Source organism: Pleurodeles waltl, chromosome 2_1 (assembly GCF_031143425.1).
Source record: "Pleurodeles waltl isolate 20211129_DDA chromosome 2_1, aPleWal1.hap1.20221129, whole genome shotgun sequence".
Lineage (NCBI taxonomy): Eukaryota > Metazoa > Chordata > Amphibia > Caudata > Salamandridae > Pleurodeles > Pleurodeles waltl.
In genome coordinates, this window is record NC_090438.1 from 868,184,215 (window position 1) to 868,208,393 (window position 24,179).

The window sequence follows — 24,179 nt, forward strand, 5'->3', positions numbered from 1 at the left end:
GTGGAGCAGAGGGCGGTAGAGCCAAGCAACAGGCCAGCACAAATGGGATGCAGACAGTGGCAGTTCCTCCTAGTGACTCAGCAGGTCACAGGTCAGCACAGCAGCCGCAGTCCAAGGGGGTTCCTGGTGAGTGCCCGGGTCGTGACAGTGATTTCCTCCTTCGCCCACACGATGAAGTGCTCTCCAGGAGCTATAGGATTTGTAAACATGGTGCTCTCAAGGCACTTGAGGCCAATTAAGTAGAGCTCTCAACAGGCACTATGCAATAAAAATGAAGTGCTATGCAGTAAAAATGAAGTGCTCCTCATGCGCTTCAATCAGGCAATTGCAGAGGGCAGGGGCCACAGCACCCAGCCCCTAGGGACACAAAAGTGGAGCAGAGGGCGGTAGGGCCAAGCAACTGGCCAGCACAAAGGGGATGCAGACAGTGGCAGTTCCTCCTAGTGACTCAGCAGGTCACAGGTCAGCACAGCAGCTGCAGTCCAAGGGGGTTCCTGGTGAGTCCCTCAGCAACAGTCTGTGTCCAACTACAAGTATGTTTCTTGTGGGTAGGTGTCTCTAGGAAAAATCCCATGTACTTATACTTAGTTTTGCAAAACACTAACAAAGAGGGGGAAAGGAGGTTCCAACCAGTTACAACTGGTTCCAGGAGTATCCTCTCTCTCCTCCAGCACAGGCAACAGACATTAGTTGGGGGAAAATGAGCCCTTTGTGTTACGCAAGGGCACAGCCTTTACAGATGCATGTATGCCCCACCTCTCCTTCTCTCAGCCCAGGAAGACCATTCAATATGTAGAAACACCTCTGTGGCACCTTAAACCTCCCTGTGTACAGGCTGTCTGAAAAGTATGCACAAAGCCCAGCTGCCACTCTGCTCAGACTTCGATTGAAGTCAAGCTGCAAAACACCTGTCATAAGCACAGATAAATGTTCACTTTCTAGAACTGGTATTTCTGTAATGATAATAAAACATCCACCTACACAAGTAAGCAGCATTTGTTACTACCATTACAACCATACCAAACATGCCTACGCTACCCCTCATAAATCAGACAATACCCCCTACAGATAAGGCAGGGCATTTCCAATGCACTCCTATGAGAAGGCAGCACTCACAGCAGTGAGAAACCAAAAAGGCTGTTTGTCACTTCAAGGACATGCCCCACAACTAGGCACATATCCTGCCTTCTACATAGATAGCATCTGCCCAAAAGGCTAGCTAGGGCCTACCTTAGCGGTGACTTACATGTAGTAAAAGGGGAGTTCTGGGCCTGGCAAGCAAATGTAGATGCCACGTCCCTGTGGCAGTAATCTGCATGTGCAGGCCCTGTGCTAGCAGGCCTGAGACAAGTTTGAAAGGCTACTTCTGTGATTGGTGCAAGCAAGCTGCAGGCCCACTAGTAGTATTTAATGTACAGGCCCTATGTATAGGGATACCACTGTGAAAGGGACTTACAGGTATATTAAATGTGCCAATTAGGTGTAAGCCAATCATACCAACTTTAGAAGGGAGAACATCTGCACTTTAGCACTGATCAGTAGTGATGAAGTGCTCAGAGTTCTAGAGCCAACAGCAAGAGGTCAGAAAAAATAGGAAGAAGGAGGCAAAAAAGAATGGAGATGACCCTGAAAAAAGGGCCAGTTCCAACAACATATATATATATATATATATATATATATATATATATATATATATATATATATTTAACTTATTATCCAGCTACATATATGGGAGTTATATATAGTAAAACGTTGCTTACCTATAGACACTTACCTTCACAATATATTTTCCTCAATATTCCTGGCAATATATTTTGTGTAAATGATATTTGTTCCCCTATATTTTGTCTAAGCATCCATGCCTTACTGAATAAAACATCTCCACCACCATCAGAAATCATTAGCACAGAAAGTCAGTGTGAGAAAGTAGCCTCTTTCTCGCATAGTTACCCCCATTTGTGGCCTGTTTGTCAGTGTGTTTGACTGTGTCTACTGTGATCCTGCTAACCAGGACCTCAGCGGTTATGCTCTCTCCCTCTAAATTTGGTTGTTGGATACTGTTAACACAGTATTCCACTCATCATTGGCATACTGCTGCACCCTTACAAGTCCCTAGTATATGGCAGCTAGGTACCCAGGGCATTGGGGCACCAAGGGGTCCCTATGGGCTGCAGCATTTCTTTTGCCACCCATAGGGAGCCCATGCAAAGGCTTCTAGAGGATGACCATTGCAGCCTGTATGAAATGGGGCATACACCCTTTCATTGCCAGTTACACTGCACCAGGTCACTTGTAAGTCTCCCATATGTCAGGCCTTCCAAACCTGAAGGATGAGTGCAGAGTACCTGTGTGTGAGGGCACCCCTGCACTAGCAAATATGCCCCCACGTCATCCAGGACCATTTCCCCAGACTTCGTGAGTGCAGGGACGGCATTTTACACATACACTATACATAGGTCTCTACCTATGTAAATCTTCACAATGATAACTTCAAATATTGCCATGTTTGGTATCAAACAAGTTGGAATCAGACCCCAAGGCTTTTGCAAGCATTGGTTGTATGATTCTATGCACTCTTTAGAGGACCCCCAGTACTGACATTACAGCCTTCTGAGGTGTTCCAGGCAGCCTCAGCTGCTGCCACCTCACAGATAGGTTTCTGCCCTCCTCATGCTTGAGCCGCTCAGGCCCAGAAAGGCAGAACAAATGATTTCCTTTGGGACAGGGATCGTATATCCCCTCTCCTTGGAAATAGGTGTTACAGGCATGGGAGGGGTAGCCTCCCAGAATGTCTGAAAATGCTTTGAAGGGCACAGATGGTGTCCTCCTTGCATTATCCAGTCTACACCAGTTCAGGGACTCCCAGGCCCTGCTCTGGCATGAAACTGGACAAAGGAAAGGGGAGTAACCACTCCCCTGTCCATCACCACCTCAGGGCTGGTGCTCAGAGCTCCTCTAGACAGTCCCTGGGTTTTGCCATTTTGGATTCCAAGGTGGTAGGGAATTCTGGGAGCATCTGAGTGGCCAGTGCTGGCAGGTGATGTCACAGTCCTCCCCTGATAGGTGTTTATCTGTGTAGCTGGCCAATCCTGCCTTCAGGGTTATTTAGGGACTCTCCTCTGGGTGTTTCCTCAGACTTGGATTGCAAGATTCCAGCAGGAATCCTCTGCATTCTTTATTTCACCGTCTACCGACGGCACTGCATATGGACCCTCCAGGAACTCTATAAACTGCAACAAAGAAGTATAGGCAACTTCTGCAACATTTTCTCTTCAGCTCCTGCCAGCAACTGCAACTGTTTCCAGGTTGTGCATCCTCTGAGGTCCTCCTGACTTCAACCTGCACCAGAAGAATGAAGGAATCTCCCTTGAAGTGAAGGAGTCACTTCCCTGCTTCAGCAGCACCCCTCTGCAGAAGTGCGTGGATCCAGCAACACGGGTAGAGGACTGAAGTGGTCCTGACGGTCCTGAATTCCAGCTGTCCAACCTTGGTAGAACTAAGAGCTTGCCTCCCCACACAAGACAGTACCCCCGTGACATCACACTAGTTTAGAAAAATAGGCAATATTTACATAAATCAAACTGCATGCCAACCCAGCAAAGCACAGACACAGGCAAATGGGCAGTACTCTTCCTCAGCTCTTCAGCTCTTCTCCTTGGCAGAGGTTCCTCTTGGTTCCAGAAGTAATCTGAAAATCTGGGGTTTTGGGTCCACTACTTATTTCCATTTTTGCCTTTGAAGTAGGGAACTTCAAAGGAAAGTGTCTATTGTTCATAAGATCCTGCCTTGCCCAAGCCTGGCCCCAGACACACACCAGTGGGTTGGAACCATTGTGTGGCCTGCAGGCACAGCCCATTCAGGTGTAAGTGTCAGCTCCTCCCACCACTTCAGCCCAGATGACCCATCAAAATATGCAGGCTGCACCCTAGTTCCCTTTGTGTCACTATCCAGTAGAGATTCAAAAACAGCCCAACTTTCAGTCGGACCATGACAGAGAATACACAAGCAGGCAGAGTCACAGAATGGTTTAAGCAAGAACATATCTATTTTCTAAAAGTGGCAGTTTCAAACTATTAATCTAAAAAACAACTTTACCAAAAGATGTATATTAAAAGACCTCAAACTCTAGATCTTTATCTGCACCCAAAGGAAAACTTCACTTAAAGGATATTTAAAGGCAGCCACCCTGTTAACCTATAAGAGAGATAGGCTTTGCAACAGTGAAACCCAAACTTGGCAGTATTTCACTGTCAGGACATGGAAAACACATCTGTACATGTCCTACCTTTAACATACACTGCACCCTGGCCTTGGGGCTACCTAAGGCCTACCTTAGGGGTGCATTAAATGTACAAAAAGGAAAGGTTTGGGCCTAGCAAGTGGGTGAACTTGCCCAGTTGAATCAGCAGTTTAAAACTGCACACAGACACTACAGTGGCAGGTCTGAGCAATGTTTATAGGGCTACTCATGTGGGTGGCACAGCCAGTGCTGTGGGCCCACTAGTAGCATTTGATTTACAGGCCCTGGTCACCTTTAGTGTACTTTGCTAGGGACTTACTAGTAAATCAAATACACCTATCATGGAAAAGCCAATTACACACACAATTTACACAGGGTGCGCTTGCACTTTAGCACTGGTCAGCAGTGGGAAAGTGCCCAGAGTACCAAAACCAGCAAACACAAAGTCCAGGACACAGTCAAAATACAGGAAGCAGAGGCAAAAAAGATAGGGGAGACTACACTAAGGATGCCAGGTCTAACAACTGTTAAGAATATAATTGACATTTCTGAATATTGAACCAGTGACTCCCAGCTTGTGAGTTGTAAAGTCAGGACAAGGCACCAATCACTTTATAGGCCATTCATACACCTTTCATGTATCACACACACAAAACATTCACATCGTCATCCATGGGCCCTACACAATACAACACCCTCATCAATAATCCGTGCCATTGAAGGGCACTTCACTTTCATAAGCCCACAAGACTGACACACCAATCACACCACTTGGCAGCTGGCAGAGTGTATGGACTTGTATTTGACTGCTAGTGTGTGTAGTGACCTGTGTGTAGTGACCAGTAGCAGGCCACTACATACATGCTTCCAGACAGCCTCAGCCCAGACACTTTACAGTCAAACACCAATCCATACATACCACCAGCCATACACCATTTCAAACACACTGTCAGACAGATAGCAGGCACACACACTGTCAGACAGATGCCAGTTCACACACACCACCTGCCAAACACCAGTCCATGCACACCGCCAGCCAGTGTCCAGACCACGCGCACTACCTGCCAAATGCCAGTTCACCCACACCACCAGTCAGACACCAGCTACATCCTCAATCACTCCTATTCCAGGAACACTGTGGTTGTGGACAGACAGGCACATTTTTCCACCTCTTTTGGGAATGTCCGCATATTCAAACCTATTGTGCTGCAGAAGTTAATTGTTTAAGGCTGATTGGGGACTGAGTATAAAGTTGCCAGCTACGTAATATGTGCTGAATGTGTGGGAGTAGACAGTTGCCACGAGGGCCACTAGACTGTGGATGACAACGGGCGTGGTGGTGGGCAGAAGAAAGATTGCTACATCCTTGGGCTCCACTCAGTCTCCAGACATCGATGCCTAAAAATGAGATCTGTGTTGGCACGACATGTTAGCAGAAAGGGTGTTTTATTAAAGTAGAGGCTTCCGTCAGAAATGAGGGAAAACCTGAGTGGGCTGGAACACCCTTAGGGGCGATATTTGTGAGGATGGACACCTGAGCAATGCACAAGATCTGAATTAATGATGTGGGTCTCTGAATCAAACTCTTTGTGGTGATTGGGGTGGGGGGGATGTGATGACATTACAATTTGTACCAGCGCCATGTCTGCTCAAATTTTTTGTGTTTCATGTGCCTAATAAAAAGACTTTTTAAATGGTAAATTTCTGGTGTCTAGTGTTTTTTTGCCTCCTTGGAGACCCATAAGCCTAAAAAAAGGCCAATCTGCTCCCACAGGGGCAGAAAATTGTCAAGATATATATTCCAATAAATAGGGAGCAACACATCAAAACAACATCCCTATTGTCTACAGGGTGCATTCCTACTGCACAGTTGCATTCCTACCCACTATCCTGCAACAGGTGTGCCCCGGAGGGAGACACAGCATAAAGTCAAAACTCTTTCACTGAGAGCCCTCTTCTGTGTGCAATAATTGGATTGCATACTAGTAATACTGCTACAGTCCATTGTGGACCATCTGATGAGTGTAGCAATAGCTTTCTAAAAGATGTTGGTATTAGGCAAGTCTGTGTACTAACCCTAGTCTTTTTAAGTGTACTTTTAAATGTCATGGTTGAACATCTGCTGAAAACTGGTCTTGATATATCATTTATTGCAGGTAACAAGGTGGTGATCCTTCATTTTGTAGGTGACACTGTGGTATCAGTTATAAATGAAAATGCCTTACAAAGATAATTGGAATACTTTATATGCTATTGTATTAAGAACTATATAACCTTAAACATCACAAAAACTAAGGATATGCTTCTTCAACCACCATTGCACTTTGGAAAGCAGCCCAGGGTTCATGGTGTACCATTGGAGAGCATATCATATCATGATTATTTGGTCACACCCTACGAGGACCAGCTAAGGTAGAAAGCCCAGGCAGGTAAGACCTTCATTAATCTATTAAAAACTACAATGGCATTTGAGTAAGTGTACTCTTTGAAGGACGTTTACTACGTTTCGGTATTCGCAAACTGGATTTTTAAAGTAACTTAACATTTTGTACTAAGAAACACCTTTGTGGTACTTCTAGCACTACAGGCGGCCAGACACAGGTGCTACAAAACACCCCATACTGTATAAAACATTTGGAGGTAGTGAATTACTACAAAAGTCTAAGGCTGAGATTTACTGCAATTTTGTGTTGTGTTGCAATACATTTGTGACACAGACCATATGCAAAATATTTTTTTTCATTTACTAACACACTCAAAGACACATTGTGTGTTTCAATGAATACAAAGTGCTGAAGAGGTCCCCTTGCTCAGGAAAGAATGAGACCTCAGGAGGGACTGCAAGTCTCAAGATTGTAGCAGGACAGGAGACTGCAGGGCACACTCTTTTTCTGCACTCTTCAGAGCTCGAGGGGTCCTGCAGTGTGGGACAGACTGCATGTCTCAGAATTGCAGTGGTGAGGCAGGATACTGCAGACCATGCCCCATTTCCTTGCGCTCTTAAGTACTTGAGAGGTTTCACATTGTGGAAAGGTCTTCAGGAGGGGCTGCAAGTCCCAGGATTGCAGGGGTGTGGCAGGAGACTGCAGGACATGTCGCTTTCCTCACACTTATAAACACTCAGGGGGTACCACAGCATGTACTGTGCCAGGGTAAAGCCCAGGCCAAAGTCAAATCCATCCATGCCCGTCAGAGCTGGGAGGACGATGTGCTGGGTCACCTCTCTAAGTCAGCCTACTTGTCAGCCTGCCTGTTGTTTAATCACTTATCAAGTTGTTGTGTAGCCATTTTAGCTATAGTTTCATAATTATTTTAGCACACTTGGCCTGACGCTGTGCACTTTAACCTAGATATGTTTTATTTTAGCTTTGTTATATTATTTTAACAGTAGTCACATTTGCGGTCTTGTTTTATTTTCTCTATCTAGCTGCTCTTCGCCTAGGTCAGCACTGCTTCCTTAAACAAGACATTTCTTTCACTCTGTGCTTTTTTCAAGGCTGGTATGATAGGTTGCTGGCAAAAGTGGTACACTTTGTCCTCAATGTTCAAAGAAACATACATACTCTTACGTGGGGATCCTTTCTTGGAACATCAGCTGTTTTATTATAAAAACATCACTTTGACCAAAGTACATTAGAGGGAGATTCCAGCCAGATGACCACAACTGTATGCAGATTGCTGATTGCTTTGCTGCAGCTTCTTATGTAGACTACTGGCCTCTTGCTCAGGTATGAGGGATGATGTCTTCCCAGGGGGCAGAATTAGAGCGTGACATGCTGTGCTCTACCATAGTCTAGATAGGAACTATTGTTAAAATCCTTAGTGATCATGATAGCATTCTTTTTTTGTTTTACTCTCCTTTTCACCATTTTTATCTTGTTGTGCTTCATCGACCTAATTATTGCAACACATGCCTTCTTATCTAAAATGCAGTTACTTCAATAAAACCTTATTGAACTGTACTCTGCCTCTGATTGTCCTTGCATAGGTGAGACTAATGTAACTGAGAGAAACGGATGAGATCTGAGTGACCACGATTCTCCTGAGGAGTCATTTATTTCATGCACCCAGTGGTCAAATCATCCCTGCTCCTGGGTGGAGATGAGGCACTGCTAGTTAGCAGGAACAAAACCTGGATTAGGCTGACAGGCGTCACATGGTGTGGGATCAGACTAAGGCCCATATTTATACTTTTTTTGCGCCGCGTTTGCGTAATTTTTTGACACAAAAGCGGTGCAAACTTACAAAATACAATTGAATTTTGCAAGTTTGCGCCATTTTTGCATCATAAAGCGGCACAAATGTGGCGCTAAAAAGGTATAAATATGAGCCTAAGTCCCCCACATTGCCCAAATCCAGTAGTCTCATTTGGATAATGAGAACCTACGGGACATGGCACCACCAATGTTTGGTCAGTGTTAGAAATGGGGTCTTTGTTTGCCAGTCAGGTTACCCCCCCGTCCAAGCAAAGACCCTGAGTCAGTGTAAGTCACACACAATCCAAATTATCCTGTACCCACCCTCTGGTAGCTCAGCACTGAGCAGTCAGGCTTAACTTAGAAGGTAATGTGTAAAGTGTTTGTGCAATAAATCATGCAATAACACAGTAGAACACCACAAAAATACACCACACAGTGCTTAGCAAAATATATAATATTTATCTGCTAAAATGCAGTTCAAAAGAATTAAGATGCAATAGGTATATGTTGAGATATCACTGTAAAAATGATATAAAGGGCCTGATTACAACTTTGGAGGAGGTGTTAATCCGTCCCAAAAGTGACGGTAAAGTGACGGATATACCACCAGCCGTATTACGAGTCCATTATATCCTATGGAACTCGTAATACGGCAGGTGGTATATCCGTCACTTTACCGTCACTTTTGGGACGGATTAACACCTCCTCCAAAGTTGTAATCAGGCCCAAAGTGTCTTTAGTCTCTTAAAAATAATAAATGTCTCTTGCAAGCACAAAGTACCTGGTTGGTGTTCAAAATTTCCACAAAGAACCACAGAGGAGGAGATACGTGGAAAAAAGGGAGGTATGCGTCAATCTCTCAGGCCGCTCATGGCAATGCGTTGTTTATTATTCATGCAGGGAAGGCTTTGCATTGATTTCCGGCGCTTGGTCTTGGATCCTTTTTGGCTTGTGGGGTTTTCGGATGCCCTGGGGATGATGCATTGAAATCCGGCACTGGCAGGACAAAGACACAGAGGCTGCGTCGATCCGGTGGGTGTTTCATGGAAATTTCTAACGCGCAGCAGGTGCTGCATCGATTCCTCTCTGGAAGTCAGACTGTGTCGTTCTGGCTCAGCTGTGTGTCGATCCATTGGGCCGTGCGTTGAATTTCCGGTTGCTACGCTTGCACTGCGTCGATCTTCTCATTGCAAAGTCAGGCTGCGTCGTTCCGTTTCGGCATGCTGTACATTTTACACCTCAGGGAACAGGAGGCAAGCTCTATCCAAGCCCTTGGAAAGCAATTCTCAGCACAAGCTAGAGAGCAGCAAGACAGCAGAACAGCAGCAAGGCAGCAGACCTTCATAGAAAGCAATCAGGTGACTCCTTTGGGCAGCCAGGCAGTTCTTCTTGGCAGGTTGCAGGTTCTGGTTCAGGTTCTCTTCTCCAAGAAGTGTCTGAGACAAGAGTGTTTTTTCATGAAGTGTCTAAGTTCGTAGGGTCAGAGACCCTGCTTAAATACCCAAATGTGCCTTTGAAGAGGGGGAGGCTTTAAAGAGTGGCGTAGAAGTGCACAAGGTCCCCTTTCAGTTCCATCTTGTCTGCCAGGGTCCAGTAGGGAATGTGGCAGTCCTTTGTGTGAGGGCAGGCTACTGTCCTTTGACATGTAAGTGTCAGGTCCTCCACCCTCCCAGCCCAGGAAGACCCATTCAGTATGCAGATGTATGCAAGTGTGACTGAGCATCCTGTGTTTGTGGCTGTCTGAGCGAATGAACAAGGGAGCTGTCAACTAAACCTAGCCAGAGGTGGATTGGAAGGCTGTAGGAGGCTGGCCTGTAGTGAGTACCTTGGGTACTTACACCTCATACCAGGTCCAGTTATCCCTTATTAGTGAAATGTAGTAGCGTTCTAGCAGCTTAAGCTGATAGAGGTAGCTGTAGCAGAGCAGCTTAGGCTGAACTAGGAGACATGCAAAGCTCCTGCAATACCACTTATAGTTACAAAGTACTTATACACAAGTAAAGACAATGCTCAGTGTTAACAAAAAGGTAGTTTATTTGGGTGACACAAGGCCAAAAATATCTTAGAGGCAATACTCCTTCTGTAGGGTAAGTATTATTCACAATATATACACTAGACACCAAAATAAGGTAAGTATTTAGACAAAGGGTTGTGAAAACAATAGGAAATGATATAAAATGCAGTAGGAGAAAATAGGTCTAGGGGCAAGACAAACCATATACTAAGAAAGTGGAATGTAAATCATGAATTCTCCCCTAGACAAGTGTAGTCTGTAGAGAATATTTGGGAGAGTAAGAATACAGCAAAAGCAAGTAAAATACCCCATCCGACAGCACAGGAAAGTAGGAGTGAAGTACTGCAAGTTTCCTTAGGACTAACTACAAGTCGTGATTAGAGTTATTGCAAGAACCAAGCAAGACTGCAGACAACAAATGGTGGATTCCTGGACCTGAAGACCTGCAGAGGAAGGAGACCAAATCCAGAAGTTGGAAGAAGTTACAGGAAGGACAGGAGTCCCTGTCAACCCAGAAGAAGGTGCAAAAGAAGAGTCCCCGGATGGACGAAGACTGCACAAATGCACCCAAGGAAGATGTCAGCGGATTCTTGCATGATGCAATGGATGTCCCATGAAGAGATGTTGGAAACAGGTGATTTTTTTCACTGGATTCATCCAACAAGCCTTGGTTCCAGCAAAGCTGCATTTTGCATCAAAGTGGTGCTGTTTGGACCCAGGAGGGACCTGGGGTCCTAAACTCCGTGTGAGGAGGAAGAGGGGTCTTTCAGCACTTCAGAGAGCACTCAGTCGACCAGACATCACCCACGGGAGTCCCAGGACAGGGGGACAAAGGAAGTGCAAAGTGCTGTTGGTGCAGCACTACAAAGGAAGGTCCCATGCCGCCGAAGGTCAACTCAGCGAGTTGAGCATTGCAGGATAGAGTGCTGGGGACCGGGCCAGGTTGTGCATGAAGGAATTTTGCAAATAGTGCAGAGAGCCCTCAGGAGGTTAAGAAGACGTGGAGCACAGGGGTACTGTCAGAGTCTTCATTGTCTAAGTGGAGGTATCTGGAGTGTCCATCTGCATTGGAGTGGGTAACCCCAGGTCAATGTTCCACTGTAAAGTCCATACCCTGTAACGAAATGGACCACCTCAACAATTTAGGGTTTTCACCTTTCATTTGTTTAAGCCATAATAGAGGTTTGTGGTCTGTTTGAACAATGAAGTGAGTCCCAAACAAGTAAGGTCTCAGCTTCTTCAAGGCCCAGACCACAGCAAAGGGTTCCCTCTCTAAAACAGACCAACACTTTTCTCTAGTGGTCAACCTCCTACTGATAAAAGCAACAGGTTGACCCTGGACCTCTGAGTTAAGTGTGATAGTACTGCCCCTACCCCTAATTCAAAAGCATCTTTTGGACAAGGGCTTTTTTGGAGTAGTTTGGGCTTTTCAAGACAGGTGCGGAGCACCAAGCCTGCTTAAGCTCCTCAAAAGCTTTCTCACATCTAGCTGTCCACAATACAGTTTTAGGCATTTTCTTTGACATGAGGTCATTAAGAGGGGCAGCAATGGAGCCATAGTTTATAATGAACCTCCTATAATTCCCAGTGAGACCTAAGAAGGCTCTGACCTGAGTCTGTATAGTAGGGGAAGCCCAGTCCATCATTGTCTATCTTCCCCTGTAGTGGTTCAATCTGTTCTCCACCTACCAGGTGGCCCAGATAAACCACTTTCCTCTGCCCTATCTGCCACTTTGAAGCCTTGATAGTTAGGCCTGCCTTTTGCTAGGACTCTAAAACTTTCCATAGGTGGACCAGGTGGTCATCCCAGGTGGAGCTAAATATACCAATATCATCTACGTATGCTGCAATAAAAGCTTCCAAACCTTGGAGGACTGTATTCATTAGCCTCTGGAAAGTAGCAGGTGCATTTTTTCAAACCAAAGGGCATAACAGTGAATTGATAATGCCCCCTATGGTAGAAAATGCAGTTTTTGCTTTAGCATCCTCTGACAACTTGATCTGCCAATACCCTGCAGTCAAATCAAAGATGCTTTGATACTTATCTTGCCTGGGTATAGGGTTAGCACCAGTTTTGGTTACAGTATTAAAACCCCAATAGTCCACACAAAACTGCATTTCTCTCTTTCCTTCTTTGCGATGCGGTTTGGGTGCACGCCCCACTGGGTTGGCCCAGGGGCTAACAGAGGCCTCAAAAACTCCCAGATCCAACATTTTCCGAACCTCTGTTTTAATGCAATCTCTGACATGGTCAGGCTGTCTGTAAATTTGACTTTTGACAGGTAAACTGTCTCCAGTACCAATTGAATGTTCACACTAGGTAGTTGTACCATGTATGAGGGAAAACAGGTCAGAAAAATTTCCTAGGACATTTTTGCAGTCCTCCCTCTGCTCAGCAGGGAGGCAGTCTGCAAGCACCACTCCTTCCACTAAGCCACAAGCTTCAGGGTTGGAGAAAAGGTCAGGGAGAGGGTCACTCTCTTCTTCCTGCCCCTCATCTGTGGCCATGAGCAGGGTTAAGTCAGCCCTGTCATAATAAGGCTTAAGGTGATTGACATGAAGCACCATAAGGGGATTTCTAGCAGTACCTAGGTCCACCAGATAGGGGACCTCACCTTTCTTCTCCACAATGAGATGGGGTCCACTCCATTTGTCCTGGAGTGTTCTTTGAGCCACAGCCTCCACTACCCACACCTTCTGTCCTGGTTGGTACTTTGTCAGGAGAGCCTTCTGGTCATGCCATTGCTTTTGGAGCTCTTGGCTGGCCTGAAGGTTTTTAGTGACCTTTTTTATGTACTCAGCCATTTTAGATCTTGGGCCAAGTACATAGTCTACAATGTCTTGCTTTGGAGGTTTTAAAGATTGTTCCCAACCCTCCTTAACAAGAGTAGGGGGCCCCTAACAGGGTGACTAAAGAGGAGCTCAAAGGGGCGGCAGCCCACTCCTTTTTGGGGTACCACCCTGTAGGCGAAAAGGAGGCATGACAAGAGGAAATCCCATCTCCTTCTGAGTTTCTCAGAGAGTCCCATGATGATGTCTTTGAGATTTTTTATTAAACCTCCCAATCAATCCATTTGTTTGTGTATGATAAGTGGTGGCAAAATTGTAGGTAACACTACACTCCTTCCACATTGCCTTGAGGTTTGCAGACATGAAGTTACTTCCTCTGTCTGATCCAACTTCCTTAGGGAAACCCACCCTGGAAAAGATTCCCAGGAAGGCTTCTACCACTGCAGGTACTGTAGAGGCCCTTAAGAGGATAGCTTCTGGATACCTTGTGGCATGGTCCCCTACCACAAGGATGAATCTATTGCCAGAAGCTGTAGGAGGGTCAAGGGGGCCAACAATGTCAACCCCCTACCCTCTTAAAGGGCACCCCAGCCACTGGCAGTAGGATTAGGGGGCCTTTGAGGTTCCACCAGTCTTGCCACTGGTTTGGCAGGCGACACAGGAGTGACAAAACTCCTCTGTTTCTTCTGACATATGGGGCCAGTGAAAATGTGGAAGAAGTCTGTCCTATGTTTTACTCTGGCCTAAATGCCCAGCCATGGGAATGTCACGAGCTAGAGTTAGTAGGAATTCCCTATACATGAGGGGGGTGACCAGTCTCCTGGTGGCACCAGGTTTAGGGTCCCTTGCCTCAGTGTAAAGGAGATTATTCTCCCAGTAAACCATGTGGCTGTCATTGACATCCACATTCTGCTGTTTGAAAGCGTGCTGTCTGAGACCCTCAAGTGTGGGAGAGGTCTGCTGTGCTAAACCTAGTTCCTCCCTGGCAGGCCCCCCTGCACCCAAATGCTCAGGTGTGTCAGCTTCAAGCTCCTCTGGTGTGGGTTCTGCACAGAGAGAAGACTCCTCCTCATCGAAAGGGGGATCATCTGGAGAGGGAGGGATAGTGGACAAGGGTTTGCCCTTTCTACCCATAGTTGTTGGGAGCACTTGGTCCATTGTTCCAGGATCCAAGTTTCCCTGTCCTCTTTGCTTCTTAGCCTGAGCCCTAGTAAGAACAAACATTATTTGGACCAGTAAACCTCCCCCCAGTTGAGATTCACAACAGCCATGGGGTGGCTAACAGTGTTGTGATGGGTGTCTGTCACTTGGTACTGATGACCAAGTAGGTGTTGCTCAGGGGCAACCAATTTCTCCATCACTATAGTGACACTGGCACCTTTGTCCCTGTAGGCCTCAACTTGAACACAATTTATTAGGGGTAGTTGCTTGTACTTATCCATACTAAGGGGACACGCAGCTAAGGTGGCAAGGTCAATGCCATAATCAGAGACTAAAACAGCCTCAGTGGTCTCCCTAACTAGACCAACCCTCACTATATTACCAGTGGTGAGCCCAGCTACACCCTTCGACTGGCTATTAGTAGTGCTCTTCCCACCACCACTGCTATTACTAGGGGCACTAGTAGAAGCAGTGATGGTTGTGGTGGTGGGAGATTTGGTGGTTTTTTTTCGACAAGTGGGATCACTTGCACAATGACCTTTTACTTTACAGAGATAACACCATGGCTTTTTCTGTTTGTGAGAAGAGGATGTGGATCCACCACCCCCAGAGGATTTTTGTGGGCTTGATGAAGACTCAGAAGATTTATATCTTTGTCCCCACCCTTGTCATGAGACTTACCATCCTTCTTCTTGCTGTCTTTGTCACCCCCTGTATGAACTCTTCTATTCACCCTTGTTCTGACCCATTTGTCTGCCTTCTTTCCCAATTCTTGGGGAGAGGTCAGATCTGAGTCCACAAGATACTGATGCAACAAATCAGACACACTTATTCAATATATGCTCTATCAGAATCAGGTTATATAGGCTTTCATAGTCAGTCACCTTAATGCCATTTATCCAACCTTCACTGGACAGTCTACAAAGTCTGTCCAATCCTGTGATGACTCCTTTCTGGTCTCGCTGAACTTTATCTGGTATTGTTCAGTGGTTAAGCCCAGACCATCTATGAGAGCACTTTTGAGTATATGGTAGTTATCTGCATCATCCTCACTGACAATAAGGAATCTGGCTCTCCCATTGCCAGTGAATGATAACCACAGGATAGCAGCCCACTGAACTTGAGGGGCCCTCTGAACTTTACAGTCCCCCTCAACTGCAGCAAACCACTTGTATATGTCATCTCCATCCTTGTATGAAGGGACAATTTTATGCAGATTTCTTGAATCAAATGTACGTTCCATAACATTAGAATTCCTGAAAATGTTGGTGCCACCCTGGGGAACTAACCCCAACCCCTGCCTTTCCTTTTCCACAGCCAGGGATTCCCTGTCTAAGACCAACTATTGCTGCTGAAGCCTCAGTCTGGCCTCCTCTAACCTCAGCTTTCTGAGTTCCCTATCTAGGGACTGGTCCTCAGGGTAAGAAGCGTGGGTTGCTTCTGAAACAGAAGTAACATTGGAATTTGCAGAGGCTGATCTATCCCTAACTTGAGATACCCTATTGACCTGGCCTCTAAGCGTGAAGGGATCCCTACTAGTGTGTGAACCCTTCCCACGCCCAGTTACACTAGGGGGTTTGTTGACAGAAAGATCAGTGGAAGGACCGTTCCCAGGATTATCAGTATGCTCCTCTGAGCCTGCCTGGTTGGAATCTTCCTCAACTTCCCCGTCTGGCTGATTCTGACCAGTGCTAAGTCCCTGGTCATCCTTCAGGAGAAGATTGAAAAGGAATTCCTTGTTGGGGTTCTTCCCAATCCCTAAATTTCTTTCAATACAGAGACCCCTCAAACTTTTAAAGTTAAGATTCTCATATGTTGTTTTCACAACTCTAGGGGTAGCTTCTACAGAAGACATATTGAAAGAAAAAGAGTTAAGGAAAATGAGTAGAAAGTTAGTAGACTAGCAGATCTAACTTTTTAGAGAAAAGAAGAAACTTTTCAGAAACTTTATAAAAAACATTTGCAAAGTTTAAAGAACTTTTTAGAAAGTTAGAAATTACTTCTAGGTATAATTATGTATCACTCTAAGTATTGGAGCAAACTTTTCATGCGAAAAGCACTAGTAACAAAGTGGTAAAGCAATTGAAACTACTTATCCCATTGCTGCTTCCAGTGTAGGAGGCTGGCCTGGTTTGTAGTGGGTACATTGGGTACTTACACCATATACCAGGTCCAGTTATCCCCTAATAGTGCAATGAAATAGTGTTCTAGCAGCTTAGATTGATAGAGGTAGCTATAGCAGAGCAGCTTAGGCTGAACTAAGAGACATGCAAAGCTCCTGCAATACCACTTTTAGTTACACAGTACTTATACACAAGTAAAGACAATACTCAGTGTTACCAAAAATAAAGTTAGTTTATTTGGGTGACTAAAGGCCAAAAATATCTTACAGACAATACTCCTTCTGGAGGTAAGTATTATACACAATATATACACTAGACACCAAAATAAAGATAGTGCAAACAATAGGAAATGCTATAGCATGTAATAGCAGAAAATAGGTATGGGGCAACACAAACCATATACTAAGAAAGTGGAATGTGAATCATGAATTCCCCCCTAGGCAAGTGTAGTGTGTAAAGAATCACTGAGAGAGTGAGAATACAGCAAAGGTAAGTAAAATACCCCAACCCAGAGCCCAGGAAAGTAGGAATAAAGTACTGCAGGATTCCTTAGGACACACTACAAGTCGTGATTAGAGTTATTGCAAGAACTAAGCAAGACTGCAAACAACAAATGGTGGATTCCTGGACCTGAAGACCTGCAAAGGAAGGAGACCAAGTCTGGAAGTCAGAAGAAGTTCCAGGAAGGACAGGAGCCCCTGCCAACTCAGAAGACGGTGCAAAAGAAGAGTTCCCCATTGGACAAAGACTGCACAAATGCACCTGAGGAAGATGTCAGTTGGTTTCTGTATAATGCAATAGATGTCCCACGAAGAGATGTTAGAAGCAGGTGAGCTTTGGTGCTGGATTAGTCCAACAAGCCTTGGTTCCAGCAATGTCGCGTTTTTCATCAAAGTGGTGATTTCTGGACCCAGGAGAGACCAGGGGGCTTCAACATTGTGTGAGGAGGAAGAGGGGGCTCTCAGCACTTCAGAGAGCCCTCAGTTGACCAGACAGCACCCATAGGAGTCCCAGGACATGGGGACAAAGGATGTGCAAAACACGGTTGGTGCAGCACTACAAAGGAAGGTCCCACGCAGACAGAGGTCAACCCAGTGTGTTGAGCGTCGCAGCATAGAGTGCTGGGGACCTGGGCCAGGCTTTGCACAAAGGAATTTTGCAAATAGTGCACAGAGGCCTCAGGAGGTGAAGAAGCCGCGGTGCACAGGGCTACTGTCGTACACAGGGAAGGCAAGCTTTTACCTCCTCCAAATTTGGACAGCAGGACCTTAGGACAGTCAGTGTCAAAGGTGTCTAATACCTGTGTTCCAAGAACGACACTCATTGCCAGGAGAGGAGTCCAAGTGAACCAGTCGTCTACTCAGAACGTGCGTGTAAGAGCAGGGAAGTGACTTCCTCACTCCACCGGATATTTCTTTGGTCCTTCTGGTGCAGGGTGAAGACAAGGGAGTCCCCAGAGAGTGCACACAATGGAAAGTGTTGCAGTTGCTGGCTGGAGCTGAAGTGGCAGAAAACAAGTATCCCCTCTAGATACTTTATTGCTGTTACAGTGGTTACTGGAGCAGTCTGCGGTCGATCCGAGGTCAGAGGATGAAGTAGTAGTTGCAGAGGATTCCTGCTGGAAACTTTCAAGTAGAATCTGAAGAGAAACCCATAGGAGAGAACCTAAATAGCCCTGAGAGGGGGATTGGCTTTCTTGTGAGGTATGGACCTATCAGGAGGGGTCTCTGACGTCAACTGCTGGCACTGGCCATTCAGAGGTCTCCAGAGTGTCCCCCACCTTGGAAAACAAGTTGGCTGAAGTCTGGGACACACTGGAGGAGCACTGGGCACCACCACTGGGGTGGTGACGGACAGGGGAGTGGTCACTTCCCTTTCCTTTGTCCAGTTTCGTACCAGAGCAGGGACTGGGGGTCTCTGAACCGATGTAGACTGGCTTATGCAAGGAGGGCACCATCTGTTCCCTTTAAGGCATTTCCAGAGGCTGGGGGAGGCTACCCCTCCCCAGCCTGTGATACCTATTTCCAAAGGGAGAGGGTGCAACACCCTCCTCCCAAAGGAAATGCTTTATTCTGCCTTCCTGGGACTGAGATTCTCAGACTCCAAGAGGAGAGAACCCTGTCTGTGAGCTGGCAGCAGCTCTAGCTGCAGTGCAAGCCTCAGAGAGCTGTTTTGGCAGTACTGGGGGTCATTGTGGGGCCCTCAGGATGCATGCAATTGGCTCTCCAATACCATATTTGAAATGGGGGGTCAATTCCATGATCTTAGACACCTTAGATGGCCATATTCGGGGTTACCATTGTGAAGCTACATATAGGTATTGACGTATATGTAGTGCACATGTGTAATGGCGTCCCCATAATCACAAAGTCTGTGGAATTTACCCTGGACTGTGTGGGGCACCTTTGCTAATTCATGGGTGCCCTCACACTTAGTACCTTTGCACCTAGCCTTCAGTAAATGAAGGTTAGACATAGAGGTGACTTATAAGTTACTTAACTGCAGTGAAAATGGCTGTGAAATAAAGTGTGCACTATTGCACGCAAGCTGCATTGGCAGTCCTGTGAAATGGTTTGTCTGCGCTCCTTATAGATGGCAAAAGAAATGCTGCAGTCCATAAGGATCTCCTCGAAACCCAATGCCCTGGGTACCTAGAGACCATATACGAGGGACTTATAAGGGGGGGTCCAGTGTGCCAGTTGAAATTGGTGAATGAAGTCACTAGCCTATGGTGACAAATTTATAAGCAGAGAGAGCATAAGCACTGATGTTCTGATTAGCAGAACCTCAGTGACACAGTTAAGCACTATTCACAACACACACATTAGGCCACAAACTATGAGCACTGGGGTCCTGACCAGCAGGATCCCAGTGAGACAGGCAAAAGCATACTGACATACAGATACAAATGGGGGTAACATGCCAAGAAAGATGTTACTTTCCTACAAAGGCACTGAAGGTTTTATGTTTAGAAAAATGCACACTTTCTAAAAGTAGCATTTCTAAAATAGTAATATAAAATCCAACTTCACCATTAAGCAGGATTTTGTATCACCGTTCTGGCCATACTAAATATGACCTGGCTACTCCTTCCAGATCAGGATCTACCACTCAAACAGTAATGCTATCCTATGAAACGAGCAGGCCTCACAGCAGTGGAAAACAAATTTAGGAGTTTTAGACTACCAGGACATACACAACACACATGTTCATGTCCTGTCTTTTACCTACATAGCGCCCTGCTCTGTGGGCTACCTAGGGCCTACCTTAGGGGTGACTTATATTTAGAAAAAGGGGAGTTTAAGGCTTGGGAATTACTTCAAATACCAAGTTGAAGTGGCAGTGGTGGCACAACCAGTGCTGCAGCCCACTAATAGCACTTAATTTACAGGCCCTGGGCACATGTAGTGCACTTGACTAGGGACTTACAAGTGAATTAAATAAGCCAATTGGGTATGAGCCAATATCACCATGTTTTAAGGAGAGAGCATATGCACTTTAGCTCAGATTAGCAGTGGTAAAGTGTACAGAGTCCTAACGCCACCAAAAAAGAGAAGGAGGAAGGCAAAAGGTTTGTGGGTGACACTGCAGAAAGGCCATTTCCAACACATCCCCCTTCCAGCCTAAAGCCAGGGTAGGCTAATCAACACTCTGATGTACTTCCCTGCTTAAGGCGATAAAGCATGGATAATGGCCCACTACTGCAGGGGCACTTGCCAGTTCTATGCCTTTCTGACTCAGTGAGGTTCCTCTGTCTATTCTCTCTGGGGCCACTGAACTGACCCATGGGGAACCCTTCTCCTCACCTGAGGACCCCATCTGTGAAGCTCCTAACTTTATTTTTTTCTCACAGATGCATTCCAGTATGCAGACAGTACCACCATGGCCAACAAAGTAATGTGGCCTGTTCCATTCCTTTGGTCTAACTTCTCTCCCCCAACCCAAGAAAACCCCTGTCCACAAGGAAAAGTAACCAGCAGATGCCACTGTCAGTGTTAGGAACTAGGCCCTAGACCATTCAATTTAAATGAAAGCCCTGAGTGGGGCCTTTGGATGAGCTTCTGCTCCAGCCGGGGGGCTGTCAAGGAGCTCCCAAGGGGCTCCTGAGGCATCGCAGAATGGGGGGCAGTAGCCCCAGGGATCTTGCACCACTTCTCTATACTCACCAGTTCAGGGGTGGGTCCCTGATACTGGTCCCTCAGCCCAGAGTACGTACCCTGAGGCTGAACAGGAGACAAGGGTGAGTCCTCCCTCAACTTACCTCCACATCTGGGATCACGTACCATCCCCTGGGTAGTGGTACCGCCAGACAGTTGAACTCTCAGGGTGCCCTTAGTGGTCAACCCTCTCAGTTCTCCTGACACTAGGGGTAACTCATTCCCCAGAATGCAGTCAATGGGCAACTGGGGACTAACTATGACCCTCCTCTGGGTCACCTCCCCATCCCACTCCAGGGACACCAGGGCCATGGGATGGAAGAAATCCTCCCCAATGGCTGGAGTCACTCTCCACACCTGGCCAGTGTACTGCTCTGGTGAACCTAGTCTCTCCACCATCATGGTAAGACTAGCCCCTGTGTCTCTCAGAGCGGTGACTGGGACCCCATTCACTCCCACACGGTGGAAGTGATGACTCCCACCCTCAGGGATCACCAGCTTACCCTCTGAGTCCACCTACCAACTGAAGGAGATGAAGGCAATGTCCACGACCTGAACCTGGGGACTTTCCCCTTAGACCACATTGGCCACCCCTGTAGAGGTCCCACCAGTGGGTAATTTATTTGGACAGACAGTCCCCTTTCCCGTGTCCTAGCTGGGAACACTCAAAGCAGCGGGGTTGGGAATGGGATTCTTTGGGCCACTGCCCACCAGAACCCCCACCCTGTTTCTCAGATTGGGCATGGGAACCCTTCTCCCCCTTACTCTGGGACTTGGCTGGGTCATTTCTAACCTCCCTTTCACTCTGTTGGGGGGAACCAGAACCACCCTTCTTGGGGTCACTCCCAGGTACCGTTTTGGACACTCTGGTGCTAATCCAGAGGTCCACCTCCTCAGCAAGCTTTCTAGGATCAGTCAGGTTACTGTGAACCAGTTGCTAGCGCAACTCTGTAGAAAAAAGACTGAGCATATGTTCTCTCAGAATAAAATTAAATAACCATTTCTAATCATCTACTTTGCTGTGCCGCACCCATCCATTCAGTGCCTTATTGGAGAAATCAAAACAGTCTACCCAAGTCTGTGTGGAATGTTTGGTGCTGTCCCTAAACCTCTGATGGTATTTTTCAGCAGTCAGTCCAAACTTGGCCAGTAAAGAGGCTTTTATGGGTGCATATATATTTTGATCATGTGGATCTAGTGTAAGGAGTGTGTCCCTCCCCACTCCTGGTACATAAAATCACAAGGCCCAACCCCCTTGCTCCTCAGAGATTCCATGAGCTCTTAGTGCAACTTCATAGGCTGCTAATCACTTCTCAATGTCTTCTCCCACCACATAATTTGGCACCACACGTTTGGGTATACAAACCTTTTTCTCCCCAACAGGTCTTGCATGTATGCTGCCACCATCACTGTTGGACTCAGACTGTCTTGCCTTGATCTCCTGCTCTTTGAGACTCAGTTCTTGAGCCAACAAAAGTTTCTGTTCAGCCAAGGCTCTCTCAGCTTCAGCTTGCTTGGCTGCTCTCTCAGCTTTAGCCTGTTTGGCTGCTCTCTCAGCTTTCGCCTGTTTGGCTTCTCTCTCTCTGCCCTCCCCTCCTCTCCTCCTGTTGAGCTTCAATTTTTAACTTTGCCATTTGTAATTGGAATTCTCTCTCCTCTCTCTTTTGATCTGCGGTCAGGCCCTGATCAGAGACTCTGCTCCCTACATGTTGAATGAGGATTTTAGTTAAAAAATGTCAGGTAGAAAATGTAATTGCAGAAAAGATATTAAGTCAAGTTGACCTTCAACTGTGGGTAGGAAGTGAACAATTAGCTATTGTATGTCACTGCACAAATACAAGTCCTATCCTCACTGCTGATCACCAATGTTAGAAATGGGGTCTTTGGTTGGCAGTCAGGTTACCCCCTGTCCAAGCAAGGACCCCTCACTCTAGTCAGGGTAAATCACACATAATCCAAATGATCCTGTGCCCAACCTCTGGTAGCTTGGCACTGAGGAGTCAGGCTTAACTTAGAAGGCAATGTGTAAAGTATTTGTGCAATAGATCATGCAATAACACAGTAGAACACCACAAAAATACACCACACAGTGCTTAGAAAAATATATAATTTTATCTGTTAAAATGTAGGTCAAAACAATTAAGATGCAATAAGTATATGTTGAGATATTACTGTAAAAATGATATAAGAGCCTCATTACAACCCTGGCGGTCGGTGATAAAGTGACTGTAATATCGCTGAAAGGCCTTTGGTAATTACCAATAAATTATGACCATGGTGGAAAGATCTCCGAAAGACAGCCAATGTACCACACCGACCGCCAGGGTAGAAACAACAGCCACCATGGTGATAGCCGCCTACAGACGGGGAAGTCAATGTTCCGCCCACCATATTACAACAACACAATCCGCCACCTTTTCTGGTGCAGTACCGACAACATCAAAATCCTGGTGGAAACTGAGCTCAGAAGGGAAAGGACTCACCATTGGAGACACAGGGATGAACCACGCCGCCATGGAACTCAGACTGCATGTATTTCCAATGATATTCCACGTTCTGCTCCACCACGAATACCAACGCCGGCGAAGACGACGACGGTGAGTGCAACCGCCTAGCACACAAAGGAGGGGGGAGGAAAAAGAGAGTGACGCACACACGCATAACACACACCCCATACACACACCCCATACACACAACCAGATGCACAACAAAGAAAGTTAATCCCCCTAAATTGGCTGGATAATTCAAGGACAAAACAAATTTACCAAATTGAGTGTAATAATAACAATGCAGTAAAAAAAAAAAAAAAGTTAGCCAATGTAACAGATATTTACACATGTACAGAACAAGGGACACTGTCCAGTCCTCAGTTCCTGTGGGCCACATGCCCACAGGCCAAAGTCCAAGGCCCCACTTTTCACCTGCATCAACACGGAGAAAACACTGCAGGGGCATCAGTTGGCAAATAAGCAGGCACCTCAGGGGGAGTGGGGCATCTCGGCTGTGAACGGAAACAAGATTACTGGTTCTGGAGGGGGCAACATGCCCTGTGCTTGGTCCTGGGGAGTGATAGGCCACAGTCTCTGGAGTGGGTGACTTTCCCACTGGTTCTAGAGGGGGCAATATGCCCTGTGCTTGGTCCTGGGGAATGCAAGGCCACAGTCTCTCAAGTGGGTGACTTTCCCACTGGTTCTGGAGGGTGCAACATGCCCTGTGCTTGGTCCTGGGGAGTGATAGGCCACAGTCTCTCAGGAGGGAGTCTTGCTCACTTGTTCTGGAGGGGGCAACATGCCCTTTGCTTGGTCCAGGGGAGTGATAGGCCACAGTCTCTGGAGTTGGTGACTTGCCCACTGGTTCCAGAGGGGACAACATGCCCTGAGCTTGGTCCTGGGGAGTGCAAGGCCACAGTCTCTCAAGTGGGTGACTTTCCCACTGGTTCTGGAGGGGGCAACATGCCCTGTGCTTGGTCTTGGGGAGTGATAGGCTACAGTCTCT